The sequence below is a fragment of the Peromyscus eremicus genome, chromosome 6 (genome assembly GCF_949786415.1).
Source record: "Peromyscus eremicus chromosome 6, PerEre_H2_v1, whole genome shotgun sequence".
Taxonomy (NCBI): Eukaryota; Metazoa; Chordata; class Mammalia; order Rodentia; family Cricetidae; genus Peromyscus; species Peromyscus eremicus.
In genome coordinates, this window is record NC_081421.1 from 31,769,043 (window position 1) to 31,795,009 (window position 25,967).

Sequence of the window (25,967 nt, forward strand, 5' to 3'; positions counted from 1 at the left end):
TCCTAATACTTGCCAAATTAATGAGTGGGTTGTTCAACATATGTATTTTTATGTGAAAAATTTCCATAGTTATATTTAAAGAAAACATTTTTTGATGCAGAAAAACAATAAAAAGGCTTCTCTGATTATTGACCTTTTTTTCCCAGTACAGGAGATCAAACACAGGACCTCACACACGGGATAAGTACTCTTCCACCTGACTGTACCCCAGCCCTAAAAGACTTCCTAATCATTTTCTGAAATAGTCACAAGATTAATTTTTCCAATGTCAGCCACTGCATGCATAAGTGCTGTATAACTAACTGAGTGCAGTCCACGTATGTTCACATGCTGTGATGAAATGAAGCCAGCATGCACTGTGTGTGTATCACAGTGTTGTGTGTATATGTGCATGTGTGTGTGTGTATATATGTATGTATGCATGGATATGTATAAGCATGTGTGTATGTACACATTTATGTATGTGTACATGTGTGTTTCTGTCTGTATGAAAACATATGTGTATCTGCGTGTGTGCATGGATCTGTGTATATATGCATGAACATGTGTGTATATGTGTGTATGTATGTGCTTGTATGTATGTGTGACTGTGTGTTTGTATACTCAGTTGTGTAGGTGTGTGACTATAAACAACAGCTAACAATTTTCTCTGGCTGTTTCCTAAAGTCAGGGACGGAAAGGCTGTTTATATCAAAGTATTCCCAGTGTTAGTAGACTGAAGTCGGAAGCCCTGAGTGGGCCAAGTCCCTTCAGAGCTGTGCTGCTTAGGCCTTCACGGCTGGTGGAAGCCTGTGCTCTGCTGTCTCATGTTTGCTGGAATCCAGCAGATGGCGCTACACGTCTGTATATGTAAAGCACCATCAATGCCTTTTTTCTTCTTTTATCCTTTTTTTTTCTTTTCTTTTTTGGTTCACGCCAGAGCTTCACTAGTACAATGAAGACCATTATTCCCAACATCTGAGCCAAACATCTGGATGCAGCATTGGAGATGAACTTGAGAAGTCCCTCCCCCAAGTAACCATGGACCAAATAGCAACCTAGCAGTCGCTACCATCTACTCTGATTCCGTATTACAAACGCCCGAGTGTGGGAAGCATAGTCCCTCTTACTTTTCCAAATGCCACAGCTGACATTGTATGAAACAGTCATAGTCATGGTGATAATTAACAACACAATGTAAGCTGAAGATTGCAACTTGTAAATCAATCTTTTAGAAAGATTACGTACATTTTAGCATTGGTAATATGTAAAAAATTATAAACATGAATCAGTGATTAAGCTAACTGTATATTTAAAAAAGTTCATTATGAATTCTCAAAGACAAAAGGCTTTAGAAAAGTAAGGATGGTGTGTAGAATTCACAGACACCCCATCTATCACCCAGCAAAACAATGATTGATTAATTTATTGTTACTTACTGACCCTAAGCAGTACTAGGAAACATAATTTAAACCAGAAGTTATCCATGTCAACTTCTGTTATCTGGAGGATTTGTAGTGTGTTATGAATCAGCTAAGAGGTCTTAGGAGTGTCATCATGTCACTTAATCAAGATTAAGGATGGCATTGGCTGCTCATAAAAAGGTAGAGTTCTCTGCTGTAGTAGCCTACGGTGTTCTATTTTGATTTGCTTCTCTCTGATATGATTTCATGAAGTGAGTTCTTTGGAAATTCTTTTACTCTTGAAATGCAAGCCGTGGCTAGTAATGAGCACCAGCCACGAGGCAGGTGTTCACAGTCTGCTCACTGAAGGCTTAATGAAATGAATTCATTCAGTAGACTATACTTTTGTATGGACTGTGTTTTAAAACAGACACACTGACTTAGGAGCAACTTTTCAGGTGACCACTCAGTCATCTGTTCCTCTCTTTACCCATCTCTTCATTTAAGTTTCTTACCAGCTTGTGAACAAGCTCAGACAGGCCTGCACAGGTGAGTGGTGGAGTGAGACACAGAGAGACAGAGAGACAAAGAGAGGGAATATGAGAGAATATTCCCTGGCCTGTATTAAAATCAGCCCTTTGTTTGTTTCTTTGTTTGTTTGTTTGTTTCTGAGAGGGTCTCACTATGTAGCCCTGGCCCAGGACTTGCTAAATAGAGACACTAGACATACACCAGCAGACCTAGCTATCCTTGCTCTTTGAGGTTCTTCAACATTAACACAGTCTTCCTTCTGGTCTTAGTTAGATTTCTATTGCTATGAAACACAATGACCAAAGCAACTTGGGGAGGGAAGGGTTCATTTGGCTTAGACTTCCACATCACTGTTCTCATCAAAGGAAGTCAGGACAGGAACTCAAGCAGGGCAGGAACCTGGAGACAGGAGCTGATGCAGAGGCCATTGGAGGGGTGCTGCTTATTGGCTTGCTCTCCATGGCTTACTCAGCATGCTTTCTTATAGAATACAGGACCTCCAGCCCAAGGCGGCCCCACTCACAATGATCTGGGTCCTCCCATATCAATCACTAATTGAGAAAATACCCTACAGGTGTGCCTACAGCCTGATCTTATTGGGGCATTTTCTCTATTGAGGTTCCCTCTTCTCCAGTGACTCTAGCTTGTGTCAAGTTGACATAAAACTAGCCAGCACACTACTCCTCAAGGAGCTGACTGTGGAAGCTGCCCCTGACCAGTCTCCAGCCTCCCATAGCGGACATCTAGTGCCATCTCAATATGTCAGCCATGATCATTTCTTTAACCCTCACATCTGGACACACCTGCTCCCCATGGCCTCTAAGCTTGGTTTACTTCCATGAACTGGCTCCTACTTGCTCCCAGCTCCATCTTTCATCTGTTGTACTGGAAATTCTGGTCCAGCTCAATTTATTTTCTTGTCTTCATGCTCTCTCTCACGACAGTCATACCGCACATGTTCCCTCTGCCTGGGTGTTCCCCCAGCTCAGCTCCCATCAGCTGTTTGTCATGAGGACGCTTCACAAGCAACTCTGCTCTTACTAAACCTCTATTCTCTGGGTCCTCTACTCCATGGTTAGCCACTAGATCAGGGAGGTGCTAACTTTCTTGGCTCTGGCCTCCCAACACTAAGAATTCTGTAGACATTCACTCATTCTTTTTTAATGGTTGCTGATCGCCAGCAATACATCAGGTACATTGTCTGTGTCAGTGACAGGGACACACATTTATGAACAAAACAGACTAGAATCTGCCTCCACAACCCATGGACATTTTCACCCAGGTACTAGAGTTGTGAAAGGAGATCATGACAGTACTGGACCCTGTAACCCGAACCAGCCTCCAAAACCCACCCCAGCCACAGTATCAGACTTTCTCAAAAGAACCATTCCCATGAACACAGCAGAATTTTCAGTGTGGGCGGGTGAAACACTGTAGTGGCTCAGGCCTCACCTCAGTCTTCCTGAGTGAGAGGCTTTGCAGCTGGGATCCAGAAATCTGTCTTTTAACGCGTTCCCTGATGTGCTGGTAACATGCGTGGCTCAACCCAGATCTTCGTGCTAGAGAAGACAGGGGAGCTCTGAGTCCCCCTAAGCCAGTAGGAAGCAAGTTGGGGGAACAAGTGGGAAGCACCGTTGCTGCAGAGAGGCAGATCCTAACTGCTTCCAGAACTTTCGTTAAGTGCACACTGTGTGCCCACAGTGTGCCCACAGTGTTGCAGGGCTAACAGGGCTCACTAAACAGAGTGGGGCTTTGCCTTCCTGGGGGAAGGGGTCAGGGGTCAAGGAGCAACCCTGAAAGAAAAAGCTCTTGCCTAAAACTGGGTTTCCAGTAAAAGTTCCTTGCAATGGAGAAGGGATTGAGAGACTACAAAAATAGTCAATATGGCTAGGCACAGGGTGCGTCTGTCTGGGAGGGGCACGAGATAAGACAGGAGCGGTGGAAAGGTACCAGGTCACACAATATTTAAACTCAGGGAAGGAAAGGGAGGAAGAGGTGCTATTCTGTGGATGTTGAGAAGCCGGACAAACCAAGAGGATGGTCTCCCATTCTGTGGGAAATCCCATTGTTCAGCCCCAAACCTTCCAGTAAAATGCAGGACGAATAGCAAAGTTCTCCCAGCCTCCCTGGGATGACTTTGGCAAGTGAGTTTTTACCTCATTATTTTAGATGCTCGTGTGTCTTCCAGTCATCAGAGTGTATGCTAACACCTACAGGCATCTGCAAGTGTGCATGAACATGTCTTCGGTGAGAGACAGAATGGAGCTAGGAAGGGACTGTGTGAGTTGCATCCTGTGGTGTCTGGCATTTAGGACAAGAAACACTGGCAGGGGTGTTCTGCTCTCAGCCCTACTCTTCAGCACAACACAGTCTCTTAGTTCCTTCTTTGTTCTTTTCTTCCTTTTCTTTACAGTGAGCATGTTTCGATTTGAAATTTACATTTTTAATTGAAGGAGGAGGAGCACATCACAGCATGTGTAGAGGTCAGAGGACAACTTGCTGGAGTTGGTGCTCTCCTTCCACTTCTTGTTGCTTCTGGGGCTCAAACTCGTATTGTTGGGCATGGGGACAAGTAGCGTTACCTGCTGACCCACCTCCCCAGCCTGGATTAGTTTAATAATTTAAAGAAAAATATTGGGTTGATTTTTTTTGGGGGGTGGGGGGTTGTCCTGGAACTCACTCTGTAGACCAGGCTAGCCTCAAACTCAGAGATCAGCCTGCCTCCACCTTCTGAGTGCTGAGATTAAAGGTGTGCACCCCCACTGCCTGGCAAAAAAAATAACCTTTGACAGTAGTAATTAAATATCCTTAGAGGCAGTGGAGACTAGTGAAAACCGCAAACAGAGAACACACCTAGCAAGAAGCTGACAGATGAAGAAATGAAGGGTCAGGACTCCAGGGGAGGCGGTTCGTCACGGTACCATCATGCCTTCTATGTAAACACACAGAAGCAAGGCTGACAGGAAGCTGCAGATAGATACCCCACATGCCATGTGCAAAGGAAACCAGTGGCCTGGGACACTTGTCTTCTTTTACAGTTAGGGCATTAAGACACTCTGCAGAGGGCTGGCTCTTCCTCTGTGAACTTTAGTTCTCTGCATAACACATGGGTCAATTTACTCAGGCGCTTACTATCAGTTGCCAGTCTGCTTCAGCCTGTACCTGACTATATTTAAGGTAGCAAGGGACACATCAGAGGTTATTGCATGATTTCTGCCCTTGAGCAAATAATCGTGGCTTCTAACTTGGGAGACTTGCATGGGAAGGAAGCTGCTAGTCTCCTGGTCCAGTCTGTGCCTCTCGGGATCTGGTCCATCTGCTGTACCCTACCACAAGCACAGCATCTTATGCACTCGTTCGTTGTTTTTCTTCTCCAACATTGACTGTTGATTTCCCCCAATGCTTACACCATTGGCTCACTCCCAACTCCTTTGTGAATGAGTTTCTCAAGTTTCAGTGAGAATTCTGAAGATATAAACCAGTCTATCCTTTCAGTGAGGTTCATTGTAGAGTGACTGGGAAGAATAGGAGAAAAGGAGAGAGAGAGAGGGAGGGAGGGAGGGAGGGAGAGAGAGAGGGAGCTATTAACCAACAGTTTTCTTTTATGAACAAGAAAATTGGCCGTTTTCCTATTAGCATATGAGGAACCTAGGACTGTCCCTTGTTGTCAAGGCAACAGCTATTCCTTGGGTGGCTACAATAGAAAAGAAGCCAGAATGATCTTCATAAGATCATTTTTTTTTCTAAATCATCAAATCCTAGAAAGAACAGAACCCTGAGAGTTGCCCAGCCTGTTCCCATCTCTACTGAAGACCCACTAAGATAATTGGAAACAAGCACCCCCACCTCCCACCCCTAACCCCCCCAAAAAGGTCCTGTTTTAAACACACCTGAAGAGCCTGCATGGCTTTCTCTGTAGTCATTTGTGGTCTCTTAAAATGTGCACTATGGCTAATGTTTCTCGGAGATTCTTCAGTGTCTCACGCAGCAGCTGGGAGTTCACTTCTACCGTTGCGTTCTGAGTAGAGAGTAACGGCTGCTCTTTCCTGCGCCTTAAGTTTCTCCCGGTGACTAGAGCCAGACCCTCTTTCTCCTGCCGCCACTGGCACTCGATCTTCTTCACGGCGAGTTCTGTACTCCTCAGGGCTGTCTCCGAGGAGGGACTCGGTCCTGACTCCTCAAAGAGGCCAGTGGATGGGAAGCGCTGTCCCCACCCAGCTCTCGGGTCCTCAAGCATCTGGGGGATGTTACCCATGAAACCATCTTCCTGCTCAGGGTCCCTTGTTTCTTTCATTCTCACAGGGGGCCAACACAGCTTGTTACCTGATGGGCGCATTCACCGCCTCACTTTCGTCTTGTGTTTTGTTTTCTCACCTCTTTCTTCGGAGAGATAATCCAGCCCCACACCTCTCAGATCCTGATGACAAGTTTCACAGCTGACCCCCCCCTGTGCACATCGCTGGATGTTAACACAAGCTGGATAAATTCTACCTAAAATACCCGTACTGACTGACCCGACCCAACAAACGAATGGCCTAGAACTGGGTATATCCTTTGACTCACTGTGTCTTTTGACCTTAGTGCCTTAAGGATGCAGGTCTTGCCTTCTGAGTCTCCTTTTCTTTAAAATGAAAGGAACAAAGACCAGCCACCTGTATCGGTCCCTCGTCCTCTGCTGAGTACCAAGTCACCTGCTCTGTGTCTGTCACCATCCCAGCTTCAGTTCTGTAGGGTAGCTGTTTATCATCACCCTGTTCTCCACAAAACAAAACAGGAGTTTAGCATTTTTAAAGTATGTTCCCAGGTGTCTTAATTACTTTCCTATTGCTGTGATAAAACACCACAACCAAGGCGGGAAGTGTTTATTTCAGAACTATAGTTCCAAAGGGACAATAGTCCATCACAATCACCAAGGGAAAATATGGCAGCAGACCAGAGCTCACTTCTCCAACCACAAACAGAAGCAGAGAGGGCACTGGGAAGTGAGCATGGCTTCTGAAACCTCAAAGCCCACCCTCGGTGACACACTTCCTCCAGAAACACCACACCTCCTAATCCTCCCCAAACAGTGCCATCAACTGCAGACCAGGTATTCAGATGCCTGAGAATGTGGGAGCCATCTCATTGAAACCCCCACACCAAAAATCACATAGCCAGACTTGGGGGAGGTGATTTGGTCATCCATACTGTAACCACTGTGCCACTGAGGCAAGAAAATAGGCATTAGAGTTTTTAAAAGGTGACTGTCAGGGCTCGTAAGGTGGCTCAGAGGTTGAGAGCACTGACTGTTCTTCCAGAGGACTTGAGTTTGACTCCCAGCACCATTTGTAACATCAGTTCCAGGGGATTTAATGCCCTCTTCTGGCCACTAAAGGCACTACACACATGTGGTACATAGAAATACATGTAGGCAGAACACCCCCACACATAAACTTAAATAAGTCAATCTCAAAATTTAAAACAATGCAAAAATTAACTATTTTTGCTCCTAGATTTATTTTTTCACTTACAAATACCTACATCATATTTGCTATGTATCAGATACTGCTCTAAGTTCCTCTAAAATAGTCCAAAACAAAGCCTGTGGCACAGCTCTGAGGTAGATATAACATTTCTATTTTATAGAAAGGCAAATTAAGGCACTTGGGTCCAAGCAGCTCCCACATTTCACAGTGTATAAGGTATAAAGCTCATTTGTGGTTGCCGAATCTGGTCCTTACTGTCCAGTAGCCTGCATTTTAGGGATTAATTCTTGGGAACATTTATGGACATGCACAAGAAGTTTGTATATCTGTTCATAAAGTCAAAATTGGGAAAACATGCCCAATAGGGTAGTAGGCTAGAAAATCCACAAGGTTCTCCATAAATGAGCAATACCTCCTTGTGGAGGAGTTATCAATATGTATAAGGATAGAAATGAACTAGAAGAACCTAGGGACAAAAAGGAAACATTTGTCTCTGGGGAGGAGATAGTGATTCTTTTAGATATATTTGAAATTTTACTTTTTTTTTTTTTAGATTCTTTAAAAAAGTTTATGTCTATGAATGTTTGCCTGCATGAATGTTGGTGCACCACCTGCATGTCTGGTCCTGTGGAGGCCAGAAGAGGATGTCAGACCCCCTACTAGAGTTATAGATTGTGAGTGCTGAGAACCCACTCCAGGTCCTCTGCAAAAGCAGCCAGTGCCCTTAACTGCTAAGCCATCTCTCCAGCCCTAGTTTTCCATGTTAAATAATGAAAGCATATTTCTGAACAGCAGTTCTTGGTTAAGAAGCAGTTGGCTGTGGATGTAGCTCCAAGATGCAGTGCTTGCCTAGCCAGAGTGAGGCCCTGGGTCCTATCCCCAATACTATGAGAAGGTTTACTTGAGTACTTGTGTCTGTCTGGATTTTCCTTTTTCTAACAGATGGTGCTCATGCTACAGAAGTCTGTAAGGGCAGATCATGCTCTGCTCCAATCTTAAGAAATATAGCCTTCCTGGCCCATCTTTTGCTGACACATAGAGTACACAGTAGGCTACTTGATTTGCTCCAATATAGATGAAATGTGATCTGGGCTTTATCCCTCAGTACTCTACAGCTATTTCCAAAAGCCACTCCACCAAATTTGTGTGTGATAACGTACAATTAATGCATGCACACACATCTGCACATACTCCTTTTTAATAAGTGACATTAAGAGAATGGTACTCACCTCCTTCAAAGTCTATTTCGTTGAGCTCCAAAGAATACCTGCCTTAGGAAACCATTGCTGTCTCTTGCCAATAGAGTTGTTACATCCAAATCTGAACCAGCATTTCACCTGGTTCTGCTGGCTGAGGCAGACAGAACTGGCTTGCTATAGGTCTCCAGGATCCCCTCTCCACACTCTCCACATTAGTTTAGCAGCACTGCCCTTCACTGTAATCCTCCCACAGCCACGCTCCATGTTGGCTGAGCCTCAGTGCTCCAACAAGTAAACCACTTCCAAACAGCGTGTGTGTGTGTGTGTGTGTGTGTGTGTGTGTGTGTGTGTGTGTCGGGGAGGGGGGTCAAGAGCATTCAGGGAGCATCAGATAACTGTGAGACCAGCTCCAAGGCCCTGTCTCCCTTCAGGGGCACATTAGGAACTGCTCAAGTGAGACACAGCTGCACTATCCCATCTTATCTGGTGTCAAATGGGGTGCAGACCCCTTCATGGTGAGGCTCTTGGCTTGTTGCCAAAGGTTCCCCCTTCAATGCACAAGAAGTTTGTATATCTGTTCATAAAGTCAAAATTGGGAAAACATGCCCAATAGGGTAGTAGGCTAGAAAATCCACAAGGTTCTCCATAAATGAGCAATACCTCCTTGTGGAGGAGTTATCAATATGTATAAGGATAGAAATGAACTAGAAGAACCTAGGGACAAAAAGGAAACATTTGTCTCTGGGGAGGAGATAGTGATTCTTTTAGATATATTTGAAATTTTACTTTTTATTTTTTTAGATTCTTTAAAAAAAATTTATGTCTATGAATGTTTGCCTGCATGAATGTTGGTGCACCACCTGCATGTCTGGTCCTGTGGAGGCCAGAAGAGGATGTGTTTCAGCTCTAACCTACTCTAGATGGCACACACTCTGCCCGATGCATTTTATGAAAAGCGGATCAATTTTGAAGCCAGTTTAGAAACCCGAGTATCAAAGGAACCCCCACATATACAGGACTGGTTTTGTCTTCTCTCCAGGGAATCTGTAAGTCTTGGTTGTCTCATATCCCAAGCAGGAAGGTGGTAACCACACAAAGAGGCTACATGAAATGAGCCTAAAGGCAGATTTTCTCCACAAGCTTCACGGGTGAATCTAATGTCTAAACTGTCATCTGCGATGACATTCCTAGAGTTCCATCAAAGGGCAACTCAAGGGAAAGATATCTCAGCTTATGAGTCACTCTGAAAAAGTGAGACACACACTAAAATCCGACGTTCTCATCAGCCATCAAATGTACAGCACTGTCCTTCTTTGGTAGGACACCCACAGCAGGTGCCTTGCTTCTGTTAAAGTCAGTCATAAGTAAATGACATCATAATTGGTTGTACAGACCAGTACACAGACCACACAGGGTTCTATACATCCAGTTTCTGATTGTGTGACTCTGAAAAATTGCCTACAGTATCCAAACATCATCGTCTGTATGTGTAGAATGTATTCTCAAGTTCATACAACTTTTTTTAAGAATTAAAAGTAAGCAAGTCTAGCCAGGGAGTTAGCTCAGTCAAGAAAATGTTTGCCTTGTAAGCACGAAAACTTGAGTTTGATCCCCAGAGCCCATGTAAGATGCCAAGTATGGTGGCACACGCTTACAGTCTCAATGCTAGTGAATGAAGACAGCTGGAACCCTAGGGCTCTCTGGACAGCTGGCCTAGCCTCACCAACAAGCCCAAGTCCTAGTGATAGACTCTGTCGAAAGAAATAAGGTGGGTGGTCCGGAAAACAATAGCAGAGGCTAGCCTCTAGCTTCTGCAATAACATGGACACACACTGGAACAAACACACGTGCACGCACCAGCACACGCACACCAAATATAGTAAAAAGCGAATGATAACCTTAGTCCAATGATCCACTCAAGTCTACTTCCTTTCCCCCACCTCTGTGCCTTCTTCGTAGACAAATGGACTTTGCACATCACTGGAACAGAAGCCTCAAAGCAGATGGCAACTGCTACAGTAAAAGGGATTCATAAAGGCATTGCCCACTCACTTCTTGGTCCATAATGCTAAAATTTTCCCTCAATTTAAGGTCTAAGGAAATTAATGAATGCCACCTAAGGGTCTTAGAAGGCTTTATGGGTAATATTTCATGAAACTATACAGGTCTGATATTAAAGGATGCGAATGGTCTCATCTTCCATTTACAGGCACTTGAATATTTGAGGTTTTATGCTTCCAAAGCAACACACACACACAACAATAACAACAACATTCAATCTGTGACCACGATGTAATTAAGACCCATGATTTCTAATTCCCAGGAAAGCCTCTAACCCCTAAAAATACTTCAATTCAATAGCACTTTGGTCTCTGGAATTAGATCCCGTTATCAATGACTTCCACATGGAAAGATCATTCCAAAATGTGTAATTAACCAAGAAAATGCAAATAAACCAATTTGTACCTGCTATTTAGAGGTAAGATAGACATGTCTTCAGTTCATTATTTTAAAATGCAAGCCTTTTCCACTTCAAATATAGCTAATGTTCTCCAGGGTTGTTTTTTTTTTTCAGAAATTACATTTTCAGTGAAGTATTTTAGATCACCGTTTATGAATCAATTATCAGTGCAGAGTCTAGGATGGAGAGAGACATGTAGGAACACAATGATAGGGAATATCTTTTTTTAGTGACCTTTGGCAAATCGATTCAATAACCATTTTTTCAAACTCTTACTTTTACAAGACCCTGTGCAAAGAGGAGCAGGAGTCAAGTTCCACATCCAGCACAGCTAGATGCATGGTCGCACTTGGCTGCTATTACTGAATCAAAGAACCTTGTGAATGGGTAAACACTAGTGTGTGTCTTCTAAAATGCAGACAGCAACCACATAATCAAAGGCCTGCAAGGGCACAGTCCAAAAAGGCGTCTTACAGGAAGAAATATTTAAGCTGGAAGCTGCTTTGAAGTGACAGGCTCAGTTCTGAGTAATTTAATGGAAGTAAAACAAAATCAGACGGTCTGGTGCATTATTAGAAGAGGGTCTGGGATGCTCAAGCCCTCTAGTTCTCTGCCTCGTCTTCTCTGCTTGCTCTGATCACATGTAGCCTCGCTGTCTATAGTAATCTATATGGGATTCCCATGTACGTTGGCGAACATGGCCATAAACAGCTTTCAGCTGACATCCTTTCCAATTTAGTAACACAAAAGGAGAAAGAGCCTCTTGTCTACTTTATCAAGGAGGGGCTCCAGTTGGCTCATCCCAGGTTCTTTCTCATCCTTAAACAATTCACTGTGCCCGTGTGCATGAAGGCATGTGAAGGTTAGGCCATGTGGCTAGAGTTGGGGCACTACTGTGATGAGCAATACGGTCCCACGTTCTCAAAGGAAGAAGGGATCCAAGTAGAAGCAAACATAAGTTCATCACAGCCTGTGAAAATGAGTCAGCCACCTCCACAAAAACATGGCCAAGATGGCTGTTTCAAGCAAGAGAAAGAATTCCAGCAAAAATCAAGAAACGGGGTGGGGGTGGGGTAGTAGGACACAGTTGCTATGAAGGGGGAAATGGGGAAAATGGGTAGGGGAGACTTAGGGAGGGGGAAGGGAGGGGCAACATAGAGAAAGATGGAAGGAGGAAGGATAAATAACACTCAAGATGTCTAAAAAAGACAGAGAGCTACATTATTTTATGCTTACTTAAAATTACACATATTTGTTTACACACAAACACACACACACAGACAGACAGAGTTTAACTGAATTTACACCATTTGGGGTAAAATGTGTTCCCCTAAACCATAGATTATCTAGTAAACCCCGCCATGCCAGTCATGGGAAACCTCTGAGTCAGAAAACCCCCACCAATAAAAGTTATTGCTGTTTCTTTTGATGCCTTCCAGAAAGAAGGGAAGATCCTACTACTGAAGACACCACTTCAGACGCAGGACTTGGAAGAAGCAGGCTGGATCTGACCTGGAAGCCTCCTCCCGAATGATTAGGGCTTACGGTACTAGAAGGAGTTATGTAAACTGCCAAAGGAGAAAAGTGATTCATAGTACTATCCACCCAGCTGTAATGCCTACAAACCACAGCAATGACCATCGCAGAAAGATAAACTAGTGACACATACCCCAGGGTAACCAGTGCCACCCAACTGGACTTAAGGTCCAATCAATAGAAGAGAATCTATGCCCTCTAAATTTCGCCAACTGCTAGTGGCTGGTGAGGCCTTGTAACCTGGAAGGGAACCCACTACCGTCACTAACAAGTATGACTCCTAAACATATTCTAAATATGCTTATGTCCACAGGTAAGACAGCGCTCACCCCTCAACAAAGAAGTTTCCTTTTGCAGCAGACAGAAACTATTACAAAAAGCCACATCTGGTCAAAATGCAGAGATCAACTGATCATGGGGTACCCAGCCCTAGTGGATCCATATACAGCGCAGCTTCTACACATGAGGCTCAGAGAACATCTTGGAAGAGGCAGAAAGACTGTAAAAGCCAGAGGAATCATACTCATGCAAGAATGTAGACTGGAAATTTTCAATAAAAAAGAGGTGCTGTAACACCAAAGACAAGAGCAAATGAGGCTTGAAGTGTGGAGGTAGAGATCTGCAGATACAACTTCAGCCCAGGATTGACAGTGCTGGGAAATTCCAAGTCTCATGCATCAACTCATGTTTCTTTTGTTTACGTTCATGTGAACTGTATATTTTCACTCAACTGAAAATAACCCGGCTAATAGAGACACCTGTCCTTCACTGAGCACTTGATACATGTGTCCTCGGTGCGTATTACCACGTTCTTAAATCTATGTAGCAGCCTAGGGAAGGAAGTAAAGAGGACTGCATATTCTATAAAGGGAGAGGACATGAATAATGGGAAAGTTAACTATTGAGATTTGGAGATGATACTCTACACGTTTTGCTCAACTCCAAACCTATGTCTTTCCACTGCTTCCTCTCTGTGCCTTGCTGCCCCCATACAGTTAGAAAGCATACTTTAGTTGAAAACAGCAAAACGGTTTGAACTAAGGCAAGAGCAGTGAGGCAAGAAAGGCAATTCAAGGAATATTTAAGAAGGAGAAGTAATGGTTCCAGACACATTATTTTACCCCAAGTTGTCTAAAATGTTGAGACAACCTAAGAAATCTAAGAAGATTCTGCAGTCAGATTAACTTTGGTAAATAAATGCTGGCTGGGAAGGAACAAATCATGTTTCTTCTTAAGTGCCCATTGAAGCTCGAAGTGGAGCTTCCTCTCCAGTGGGTTGTCAAGAATGCCACCAGCCTTTGGGTCTGTAGAAGGTCACAGCAAACACACAGGCTTGAGAGCTATGTATGTTGTCAGTGTTTACAGTCTCTTAGCGGAGAAGATTGTTTACAGGCAGCAGATACCACGAGAAGTATGACAGTACAAGATGATCATCTCTGTCCTGAAATGTTAGCATCAAATGAGTAATCCTGGGCCTGAAGAGGTGGCTCCGGTAGTTAGGAGGGCTGGCTGTTCAGAGAACTTTCTGTTTGGCCCCCAGCACCCACATGGTAGCACACAATCACTTTAACTTCAGTTCCAGGGGACCCAACACTCTCTTCTGGCCTCTGTGGGCATCTGCATACACATGGTACACATACTTATATTCAAGGCATACACGCATGTAAACATAAAGCAAATAAACCAATATTAAAAAGAAAGAACGAGCCTTTCCTCCTGTGAATCCCTCATCTTGGAATACTGTTCCTTTTTTCTACCTTACGCCTGCACATCCATTTGAAATGACATCACTCAAGCACAGGATCTCTGTGTCTTTCACTCTTTTCTTTTTTACTCATTTTCTGTCTTGTTTAAGTATTGATTGTTTTAATTAATTAATTAATTAATTAAATTTTAATTAATACACAAAGCACAGTACTCTGTTTTCATCCTCTGGTAGAATGGGCACTTTGGTCTCTGCTGCCTGGCCTCTGGCTCTTTATTCATCATCCTTCTTAAAAATATTTTTATTCCACAGCACTGGACCCCAGAGTGCAAATATCATACTTCCTACAGACCTGGGCCAAATTTCCTCACTATAATCCACTAATCTCAGGCCTGGGCAGATTATCTATGAGCTATGGTTTTCTTCTGTGTAATAAAATTGGGGCCGGACAAATATCTCCCTCACCAAGCACTTTAAGAATAAACAAAATGATCACAAAACTTTGGAATGCCAGCCTAAGACAGTCACTAGAGGCCTGGAAGCCTGTTTCAGCCAGACCTGACCGGAAGCCTGTTTCAGCCAGACCTGACCGGAAGCCTGCGCATTCTTCGTTGCGTCTCTGGCCTCCAGCAAAGAACACAGGGTCTGGCAGTCACTTAGGAAGTGTATGAAGGAATCATAGGAAGCCAGACACATGATTTCTGTCTCATTTTTCTCCATGGAACACATCCCAAGATGATCGACTCTTTGTTGGTCTCTTTCAACCTCATACTGCTGGGCTAGGATGGACTGCAAGTCCAGGACGCATGGAAACACCAAGCACCCATATATCACCCCCAATTCTTCTACTGCCCCAAATATCTGATGTACACACACACACACACACACACACACACACACACACACACACACTCCTGAATTAAGGTCATTTTCAGAATGAAAATACTTTTAAGGAAGATGTAGAATATTAAAATATCGATATAAGCCATAGGGTCAATTTAGTATTTCTTTATTAAGAGACTTAAAGAAATGAATAACTTTTCATTGAGTGAGTCTACTAATGATTTAGCCTAAGGAAGAAAACCAGAGTCTAATAGGGCATAAAAGCAGATACAGTTCTGCATATTTATTATGATGAAAAAGTAGGTCCATGGTTCAACAGACTGTAGGGCAGTGGGCAACTGTCTCCACAAACTGCGTTCTGTAATATGAGGGACTTTTCCTGGGGAGACATAACACATATGTCTACTCACCCCAGAAAGGGACCCATGGCAGAACAAAGTATGATTCCACCAAAGTCCACCTCAGTGAACCAACAGGTGTATAATTGGGGTCACTAACAGGAGACAAGTAAGGAGTTACTTATGGGGACTAGAATGACCCCGAAGCAGCCTCATTCCCCAAAGTTCACCCCAACACAGATGGCTCAGAAAGCTGGAGCTCTCTGCACACCTCACAGGCAGCTCCACAGCCCAAGAACCCCCTCTCCTTCCCCCTCTGTTGGGCAGTCTCCTCCTGGTTATTCGCTCCTTCTGTCAAACTGGGAGACTTCAAGAGCCTCCCAAGTTCTGCCTGCAAAAACTTGGATCTTTTGTGTAGCTCCTGAGTCTGAGAGTATCCCTTTCTCTCCGAAGGTGATGTTCTAGTTAGACAAAACTGCTCTAAACATCCTCCGAGGTCCACATTCAAAGTGGCTCACTTGTCCCAGAAAAATAAATAATTTCAGAAAGAAAACTACCCTCAAACAAAAGGACTGGTAAACAAAAATCCATGCAATCTAATGCTCTGTGGAAAGTCAGTCCATTTACACACACAAATTGTAGGTAATGCTGTGAAATGAATGAGTACATAAAAAGATTGGAAGAGAACACAAAAATTCCATCTACCCAACCCCATTCATGTCTTTAATTCAAGTAATAAGAATTTAGGCAGTTAAAAATGCCTGTATATTAAAGTAGGAAGATTATCTAGTTCCATACAAGATGAGAGGTTTTTTTTCTTCTTTAGCAAAGTACGCACATTTGTTAAATTACAATATTTTATTTATAATTAAAATTTTAGTGAGACGCCGGGCGGTGGTGGCGCACGCCTTTAATCCCAGCACTCGGGAGGCAGAGCCAGGCGGATCTCTGTGAGTTCGAGGCCGGCCTGGGCTACCAAGTGAGTTCCAGGAAAGGCGCAAAGCTACACAGAGAAACCCTGTCTTGAAAAAAAAAAATTTGTGAGATACACAGACTTCAATAAGAGATCAGAAGACTTTTCCCTTGAGACTTTTTAAAATCCCATATTCACCTGTTTCCCTGTAATTAACACATTTTGGGGCCCACCTTTCCTCCTTATTATGGGGTAGCAGGAGAAAGACCCTAAGCCACAAATAGGAAATAGGTAAGTAACTTCCCAATTCCCCAGCTCTGCACATCACTTGGAGTCTGTCTGTCCTTGGTCCACATTGTCAAGCACCACTGAGAACCAAGCATGGTTCCTCCCCTGGGATCCTTGAATCTGCACATTTCTGACCATTACCCAGAGCTGACTAGCTCAGTTCCTTACCCGTGTCCCCTGGGTGACCTCCAAGCCTGAACCTGGCCTGTGTGCCTTCAGCCCTCTGGTTCACCTCGTCTGAAAGGGCTGACCAGGCCGGCAGGCATCTTTCCATCTGTTCACTGCTTCAGTCTCAAGCCCCTCCTCACTGTTCACAGGATGCCCTGGCAAGGGGAAGCAGCTGCTCCAGAAACTCCTAGGACACTCCATGCTCTCACTTACACCAGAAGCGCTTTCACCTGGGACTCCTGACCCTCTGGTTCTGGTAGTGTCTCCAGAACTCATCACGACTTGTGGTACAATCTGGTATCAGAAGGTACGCTCCAAGGATGATACAGAACTATGTAATACAACACAGTATAGTCTAATCTGTTTTCCTCGCTATGTATACTTACTCAGCGTTTGGGGTTGGTTGGTTTGAATGCTGTATCTTACAGATTTCTATAAATCCCATGCTTAGCACGGCGCCTCATATGAAGCCTGGGCTCCACCTTATGACAGAATGATGAGGTGGTTCATGAACAAGAATAGTTCAAGTATTAATACAAAGGGGTTTGGGGATGGAGCTCAGTGGTAGAGCATGGCCCCCGAGTTTCCTCTCCAGTGCAATAATGGGGAAGGAGAGAGACTGGTTTACCCAGCAGTCCGTGGGCTAGTACAAGTGGAGATCGGCCACCCTTGCCCCAGCAGCACTGATGGAAGACAGGCACCATCTCACTGTCAGTGTGGCAGAGGGGCACGTCTATTGTATAAAGTGCTGTCTAACCTGGAGATCAAGGCGTAATCCAGATGAGAAATACACCAACATCAAGACAACAGTTTCTAGGAGCCTTTGGAAAGCACCACTCACTGTTAGTAAGTGCATTGGTTTAGCAGAATTTGAAATCTCCTGGATTTTTTCCCAGGGCTTTCCTTAAAGCTGTTAGTTGTCTTTCCTCGGGGTTGCCAGTCCCCACAAGGACGTTCTTCAGAACAAGAGCCTCTGGTGTGCATGGTGGAAGGAAGGTGCCCAGGACCAAATAACGCCAACAGAGTTTGGAGAGATGCCTGGGAGGGAGGCAGCACCAACTGTGAGAAAACATCATTACTTCAACGTTTGTGAAAACTGAACAGCCAAATCCATTTGAGCTTGGAGCTGACCGGAGCTGACGTGAGACATATTAGGAAGTGCTGGCGTGTGAATGTAGACAGTAGGTTCAATGTCAGGAGATGAAGTTCAGATCTGGCTGCTCCATTTCCACGGCCCTGCTTTCCTGATTCTTAGAAGGAGAAAGCTGGGCTAATGTCAGACACTTAACTTTGTATTTTAATCATGACAAATTCTATGCTAATCATTTTTGTATCAGAGATACTTAAGCTATGTCAAAGATTACCTAAACGTGAATGGGGGTAAAAACACATTTTAATTTCATACCATCTAGATGGACATTTAGACACCTGGACCCTATTTGATCCTCACCCGTGAAAATAAATCTAGTTAATTGGCCCTCTACTCAATGGTCTTCTTCAATACCTAGTGCCATTTCTTCTTTTCCTTCCCCATAAGTAACTGAGATTTAAAAACAAAAACTAATGGATATACAAGCACGAAGCTACCATGGTATTAGGGCCTCTGTGGCTGGCTAACCAAAAGCTGCTTCTGCGTCTGCGGCATGCTGTAGACACATCTGGCTTACTTGAGCTCACAATGGAGCCTTATGAATCGTGCTAAAAAGCACTGTTTGTACAAATGCAAATACTGCCCCATCTGCTCAGGCTTTTTTCCTTCTGTAGCTTTTGTTCCAGTGTGGTAAAAGCCTGTTTCTTTCCCCTGAAGTGCTCCCGCTGATGGGGGGTGAAGTGTAGGACAACGGACTAACATCCATTATCAAACAAATACAGGGGCTTTTCAGCAGCTCCTCACAGGCAATGCTGCCTTTTTCTCTGGCACTGAGTTGAAAGCGGTTTGTGCTCATGCAAATAAGACAAACAGGTGGGCAAGAAAAAAACATGTATGTGCTCCACACGCTGCAGTTGGCTTTGTATCCCGTACACTGCGGTCGGCCTGTAAATCTGCTGGCCTCTCTCTCCTCGTGGAGGGCGGCAGTCAGGCTGCTTGGCGGCCTTCTTTAGACTTCCTTATTATGGTTTAAGTCCTGATAAGTTCAACGGAAAAATTTACTTCTGCCTCACGCTTTCTTAGATATTTGACTTGTATGTGGGAGCACCCGCTTTAATCCAGGCCAAGTTGCAAGGAAACTGAACCCCAGGCTTTTGAAAACAATGACTCTCAAGGGATTCTGCTTCAGGACTTGCTGGTGGGGACCTGAAAGGGACAGTGTCCCTCCAAGCTCTGTCTTCAGATGCTCACAGGTTCCCCTCACCTAAAACTGACAGCACTGGTTGCTAGGTGATCTCTTCAGTTTCAGGAAAAGTAGAGAAATGAATGAGAATTATATACAATCTCCACAAGATGCTGGTAGCGGAGCCCAGAGGACAAGAACCTCAGAGAATGTCTTCAGTCTATTCGGAGCAGAGTACTCAGCTGGGCCCTGAACCTGACTTTCTCCCTCCCTGTTTTTAGATACAGAATTTCTAACTTGGCAAAACAGAGAGAAATGAAAGAGAGCTTGACCTTTTCTTCCTAAGATCTGGCCAGAGCAGAGCAGACGAAGATTACAAGTGCCAACGACCGTGAACAGTTTTCTCCTATACAAAAGTGGACAGGTGTCAGAGAGCATCTTTTACAGTTTTATTTATGGCTGATAAGTCAATCCTTTGTTGGATTTTAAATAATCTGAAAGAACATGACTGTTAGAGGTTGCTTCTTCTGGCTCTCTGAGGCTGTACTTCTCTCCCTTTTGAGGTTTAAGTTTTATACTTTTTGCAATTGGTGTCGATTTGTGGGTGATGTGTCAGGAGAAATGGGCATAAATGCTCTTGAGTCCAGGGGTGAATCGTTACAGATATCAAGGGCTTCACATGGCTGACACAGCTGATGATTCTGGGGAGAAAAGAGCGCCCTAGAACAGACAGTTCCTTTCCTGCACACCCTGGGAATGTCGGCTAATGGTTGTTTCTCTGTAGCCTGTTTTCCTGGACGGGTCTGAACTTGGCTTGCCGGGGCCAAGTACCAGGGTGAACTCTGGTACACAGTCACCTCACACCACAGTTGTGAGCTCTCTACAGATATTAACATCGCTGTCCAAACAGTTCAGTGACTAAAAATGTAATCTAAAATGAATTAATTATTGAGAACCAAAAGCCACTAAAGTGCAGCTATCGTCCTGGTACAGTGTCGATAATTATATTTACAACCCTGCAATCTATTTTAGAATGGCTGGCTGAGAAACGTAACGAGATAAAAATAATATCTGTCCTAAGAAGACTACTTTTTATCAAAGGTGATTTCCTTTTATGTTAAGGGCAACCTAACTTTTCACTCTTCCTGACTTCAAAGAGAAATGCATTATTCCAAATATGTTTTAAACTGTTAACATGAAATCCCTTATACATGAAACTATTAATATAAGGCTGGTCAGGAAAATGTCTAATTCTACTCATAATAATGTCTGGCTTTAATTAGACCCCGAAGAGTAAAGGATTTAAATTCAAATCTGGCCAACATTAATTACTGAGTTCTTAATAGTGTAGCATGTCTTTTTCTAGGTGTCTAGGGTCTGCCCTGTGCGAAGTACAAAGAGAAATTAGCTTTAGAGACAAAGGCGGGTTATCCTGGGGTGCTGGAGTACTGATAGGTGCCGTATCACAGAAGCCCACTCCCAAAATTCAGAGGCAAGGCAGAATTCTCCGCTATCCCCACTTGCTCCCCTTCCTTGCATGGAAAGCTAAGGCCCTGCACCCTCACCAGCACCACCCCTGCTCAAGCGGGGGAGAAGTCTCCTGCTACGTCTCTTGAGGTCCCTCCTCAACCTTAGCCCAGCGGCTGCTGCTGTGGCCACTAGCAGAGCTAGTTAATAACCTTCATTAATAACCAACTAGTCAGCAATCCCATCCATCAATAGGTTTGTTAAATATTTTTATTAGCCTCTTGTTAATTATTCATAACGGGTCTCATAACATTTTATGCACAAAAGGTATTTCGATCATCTTCACCTCCATTACCGTTTCTTGTCTCATCTCTACCACTAATTCCCTCCTCTGCCCGACTAGTCCCCCGTTTCTACTTCTCTGTCTTTTTGAGGGAATGTGCTACCCCATGAGTTTCACTAGGGTTGCTCACACAAGGTTTTTCATAACCACTCATGTTCGTGTCAGTCTTGTGAACTGTGCCGAAAGACGACGTGCTGAACCCGGGGCACTGAACACGGTCTCTTCCGGCTCTGTCCTGCCCCTCGTCCCTGGGGCCAGCCATGGGCAGTCTTCTCCTCTGAGAACTGACTGTAATTCCTGTTCTGAAAGCTTAATAAATTCAGGTCTGGAGAGAATGCCTTGGGATATTTAAAATACTGCACAGACAAAGCTGATTATTGGATTTTATTCTATGCCATTAATACATTTCTGTAACTTCTCAGGAAAGGTCCTAAAATAACTTCAAAATTGTAAACAAAACTATTATAAAACATACTCCCAATGTCAAGTGAACACTATCGGCTCCAATTTTGGTAAAGATTCAAATAATTTCAAAATTATTTTGATACATAAGATGAACATTTTATTCATTTAATATTTTATTAATTTACTTCTTACTTTATTTCAGCCAAAAATGTAAGGAGTCACTCTGGTTGCTAAGAGGCAAAAAGGAGCAATTCAGTGTTATTTGGTTTTAGAAGAAGAAACTAGGAAATCTTGTGATAAGTCACCCCCGTCCCACGAGACTCCTTCCTTGTGTATCAGAACGCTCTCCTCCTTTTCCAACTCTTGTATTCTGAGAAAAATAATTGGAGAACTGGGGGTGGGGAGGCAGGAAATATAACTATCCTGATAGAGTTTGGACTTAACAGTGAACCTGAGACCTAAGGACTCTGAAGGAATTTCGTGAAATCAACACAAAGCACGTTGAACATCCACCTTCACGGGTGAGAAGCTGGGTCTCTGGCTCCCTAACCACCCCCAGAGCCAGGATGAGAAGGCTAAGAAATTGACATGTTGACTGTAACACCCAAGCAATAAAACACACAGCGTGCTCTTCCGGCAGGTCTCATGTCAGCGAGCAAAACCAACCGAGCCCTTGGAGGACGTTCCCAATTTATTTCAGGGCCGGTGCTGATCTGAAGCAGCGAACTGTGCAGAGAGGGGAGGACTTCCGGGCGTTTTCCACAAGTAGACCTCAGTGCATTAAAAACAAATACAGTGTAGACCAAAAGAGACCGGCTACAGAGAGTGTGCAAGCACCAGAAAGAGCCGGTGTGGGGCGGCTTGGGCAGGCCTTGTGGGTCGCTCATACTGCAGGGGCGCCCTCTACGGGAGGTTCCTGGGAACGTTTGCACACAAGGAAGTTAAGATGAGAATCATTAAAATACAAAGTGTAAGGACACACGTCAATGGTAATGCCATAGCACATTACTTTGAATGCTAACAAATTCTTTTTAACTCCATGGAAAAATACAAAGAAAGATTTAACTTCAAAGAAATTCAAAGTTAGTTCTGCCGCGTAGCATAACTTTCTTGCGTAGGAATGGAGGTCCCCAGATGAACTTGGCCTCAATTCCAAGCCAGTTTTTCTACTCTGCGGACACGGGGGAGGGACCTGGGTGAGTGTTTGCCACTTGCTGGTAGGCTGTCGATTCTACCTCGGAACAAGCAGGGTGGTCGTGGGTTTGACTGGCCTCCTGGTTTATCGTGTGCTGTGATGGTGATGGTCCACGAAGAGATCCCTACTCTGTCTGGAATCCAGGACCACCATTTGTACTGTTTACCAGCTGGAATTTGACACTTTACCCTTGATGGCTATTTTGAGGGAAAAAGTTCCATATGTTTAGGATTTTCCAGCCAATAGATTCCAAGGTGGGTGCTCCCAACCCATGAGGATATAAAAACAATTCACACATATTTTTATTTCTATCATTAAGATGAACAAATACTGTATCGGGGAAGATGGCTTAGTTGGTAAAATGCCTGTCATGCAATCACAAGGACCCGAATTTAGGTCCCTGGTACCCATATAATAAAAAAAGCTCACTATGGCTGCTCATACTTGTGACCCCAGCTCTGGAAGGTGTGTGTGTGTGTGTGTGTGTGTGTGTGTGTGTGTGTGTGTGTGTGTGCAGGGACAGGAAACTCAACAGCCTAGCTAAATCAGTGAGTTCCAGTTCAGTGACTCTGTCTCAAAACATAAGGTGGGACATGATCTAGGAAAGGAACCCAAGGTGAACTTCTGGCCACCACATGCACACACACTAACAAGTACATTCACCACACACAGTTGTCAACTGAACGTAAAAACATAGGAATAAAATGGCTTGATACTTAGTGTACAATGACTCTCAAAACTGGCCCCTCTGTCACAGAACGGCTGTCAGTATGGCTGAGGGAAACGTGATCCCCGCAATGCAGAGGACTGGCAGGAGCCTGACTCATCAGCAGGCTGTCAGCAGCCTAGTCCTCGGGTGCTAAATGCTCCCGCACAGTGCTGCTGGAGGGCAGCATCTCATAGTGTCTGAGTGAGCCTGGGAGTGACATGGCACAGGACGGCCATGCTCCCAGTCACTTCAGAAAGTGCGGGAAAGAATGAAGTTGAGGATGAGTCGTAACTTTTAAAAGGCCTGTATGTATGTGCCTGTGTGTGTCTCTGTGTGTGTCTGCACACTGGTGTGTATATGACTGGTGAGGTGACTCAGTGCTCAGAGCCATTGATCACTTAGTGAGACTACCTCAAAACACAAAAGGAAAACGGGCAGAAGGAAGAGCAGGAAAGAAAACAAGAAAGGGGAAGCCCTCAAGTGACTCCCACTTGGTGACCTTTTCTGAGAGAAATATTTTGGCATTGGTGATTTTACCTGGCAGATTTTTTTTTTATGGAATAAACAAATATCATGATGAACATTGGTCGGGAAACAGAGTTTTCTACAACAAATAGGTGAGAAAATAAGTCTTTTCGGTTGTTAAAAATGATAATGGTAGTTTCTCTCTCTAGTTCCTCTCTATTTTATGAATGTTTTAATGTATTTTTTATGTCACACATATAATGTACGTTTATTATAATTATATACAAGTCAACAAACTTGACAAGGGCAGTCCTCACGCTGGACCTGAGACACCTGGGCCTGTGAGTTGCTCTGCCCAGGTGTCTGGTCTGGGTGATGTGTAACTAATACTGACGCTGAGCCGTTGGACCTGACATGCATCAGCTAGGACGCGTGCTGGCGCGGTCACCAGTGCTTTGGTCCAGGCTGGGCTGCTGCCGGTAGCCAGAGCACCACACTTCCTTAACCATGTTTAAAGGAAAGGATTTGTATGCATGTGTGACAGCGTGCGTGCACACACAGGCACCTGTGGATATGTGTGCTTCTGTGTGTGTGTGCACATGTATGTGCCTGTGTGTGCCTGCACACTGGTGTGTATATGTGTGCTGTCTGTGTCTGTGTTTGTACATGTGCCTCTGTAAGTGTATCTGTGTGCATGCATGTATGTATGTGTGCATAGGCACACCTTGGTGTATGTATGTGTGTGTGCTTATGTGCATGTGTGTGTGAACATACCTTGGGGTGTCTGTGTAAATGTACACATCTTGATGTGTATCTGTATCTGTGTGTCTGTTTATGTATGTATGTGTGTGCCTGTGCATATCTCTATGTGTGTATATGTCTCTGTGTGTGTATCTGTGACTTCTTGTTCCTGTCTGCATTCCTGTCTACGTGTGCACTAGTGTATGTATGTGTGTGCCTGAATGTCTATGTGTGTGTGCCTGTGTGTGTGAGACTGTGTCTATGACTACGTATGTGCCTCTGTGTATGTATGTATGTGTGTGTGATTATGTATGTGCCTATGTATGTGTCTATGACTATGTGTGTGCCTCTGTGTGTATATGTGAACCTGTGTATGTGTCTATGACTTTGTGTGTGCCTGTGTCCAAGCAAAGGAGAAACAGGAAGAATTCCATTACTCACAGGATGTTACTTTCTCAGAGGCTTGATAAAGACTTTCCTCAGGTTGGCCCCAGATGGATCAGAAAGCACCTCACCTTCTATCGGGTGAGAGTGTTGTGATCGACCGCTAAGGAGTTGGGACGGAATAATACTGGCATGAGCCACAGTGTTCACCCGATAATACTCTCCCCAGTTTACAAATTGCTTCAAATTTCCTTTAATAGAGTGAGTTACTCAACACACAGCAAATGAGTCACTGAGATGAAGTGAAATGCTTCGGCGGGGCTGCATGGCTGCATTGATCGTGCCTGTCACAGTAATGACACGGTGAGGAAAGTCGCCATCACGTACAGCGTGGTCCGTGCCGCCTGCAGGTGCGTAGACGCAGCCAGGTCGTCAAGAAGTCGGTCAGGAAGTGTCTTAAGTTAAGGGCTGAAAAAGAACACTGTGGAAAGGTAGTCAGCCTCCTGCCAATCCCAAACTCAAAAACAGACTTCGGAGGGTTTGTGTACATTTTTTTAGTGGAAAATACAAAAAGTTACAATGTACTTTAAGTAATAATGCTTCTACTCTTTTCTGATGAAATATTTGCAGACAATATTTCAGAAGCCTTGAGATGTACAGCATTAAACACAACGGAAGGGCACTAGTCCTCACTGTAAGAACTAAAACTGGCCTGGAGAGAAGGCTCCAACCAGTGCTCTTCCAGGAACCACATGTTGGCTCACAGCCATCTACAGTGAGACCTGGTGCCCTCTTCTGGTCAGCAGGCGTACATGTAGCCAGAACACTATACATAATAAATAAATTTTAAAAAAGAGAGATCTAAAACTACAGGCTACAGTTTGAGTGGGAAGCTTCCTCCCAGGCACAGTGTGACGGACGCTGGCTCCCTAGCTGCGCACTGTTTGGGGAGGTTAACCACGCCCAGGAGGTGGAGCCTCACTGGAGGAAGTCGGACACTGCGGGTGAGGCTTGAGGTTTCTGCCCTCTGTCCACCCTGTGCTTCCTGACTATAGAAACAGTGTGACCAGCCACCTCCTACTCCTGTCCCACCCCCACCCCTGCCCCACGCTGGACGGAGCCTCCTTAACTGTAAGCACAAACAAACTCTTCCAGT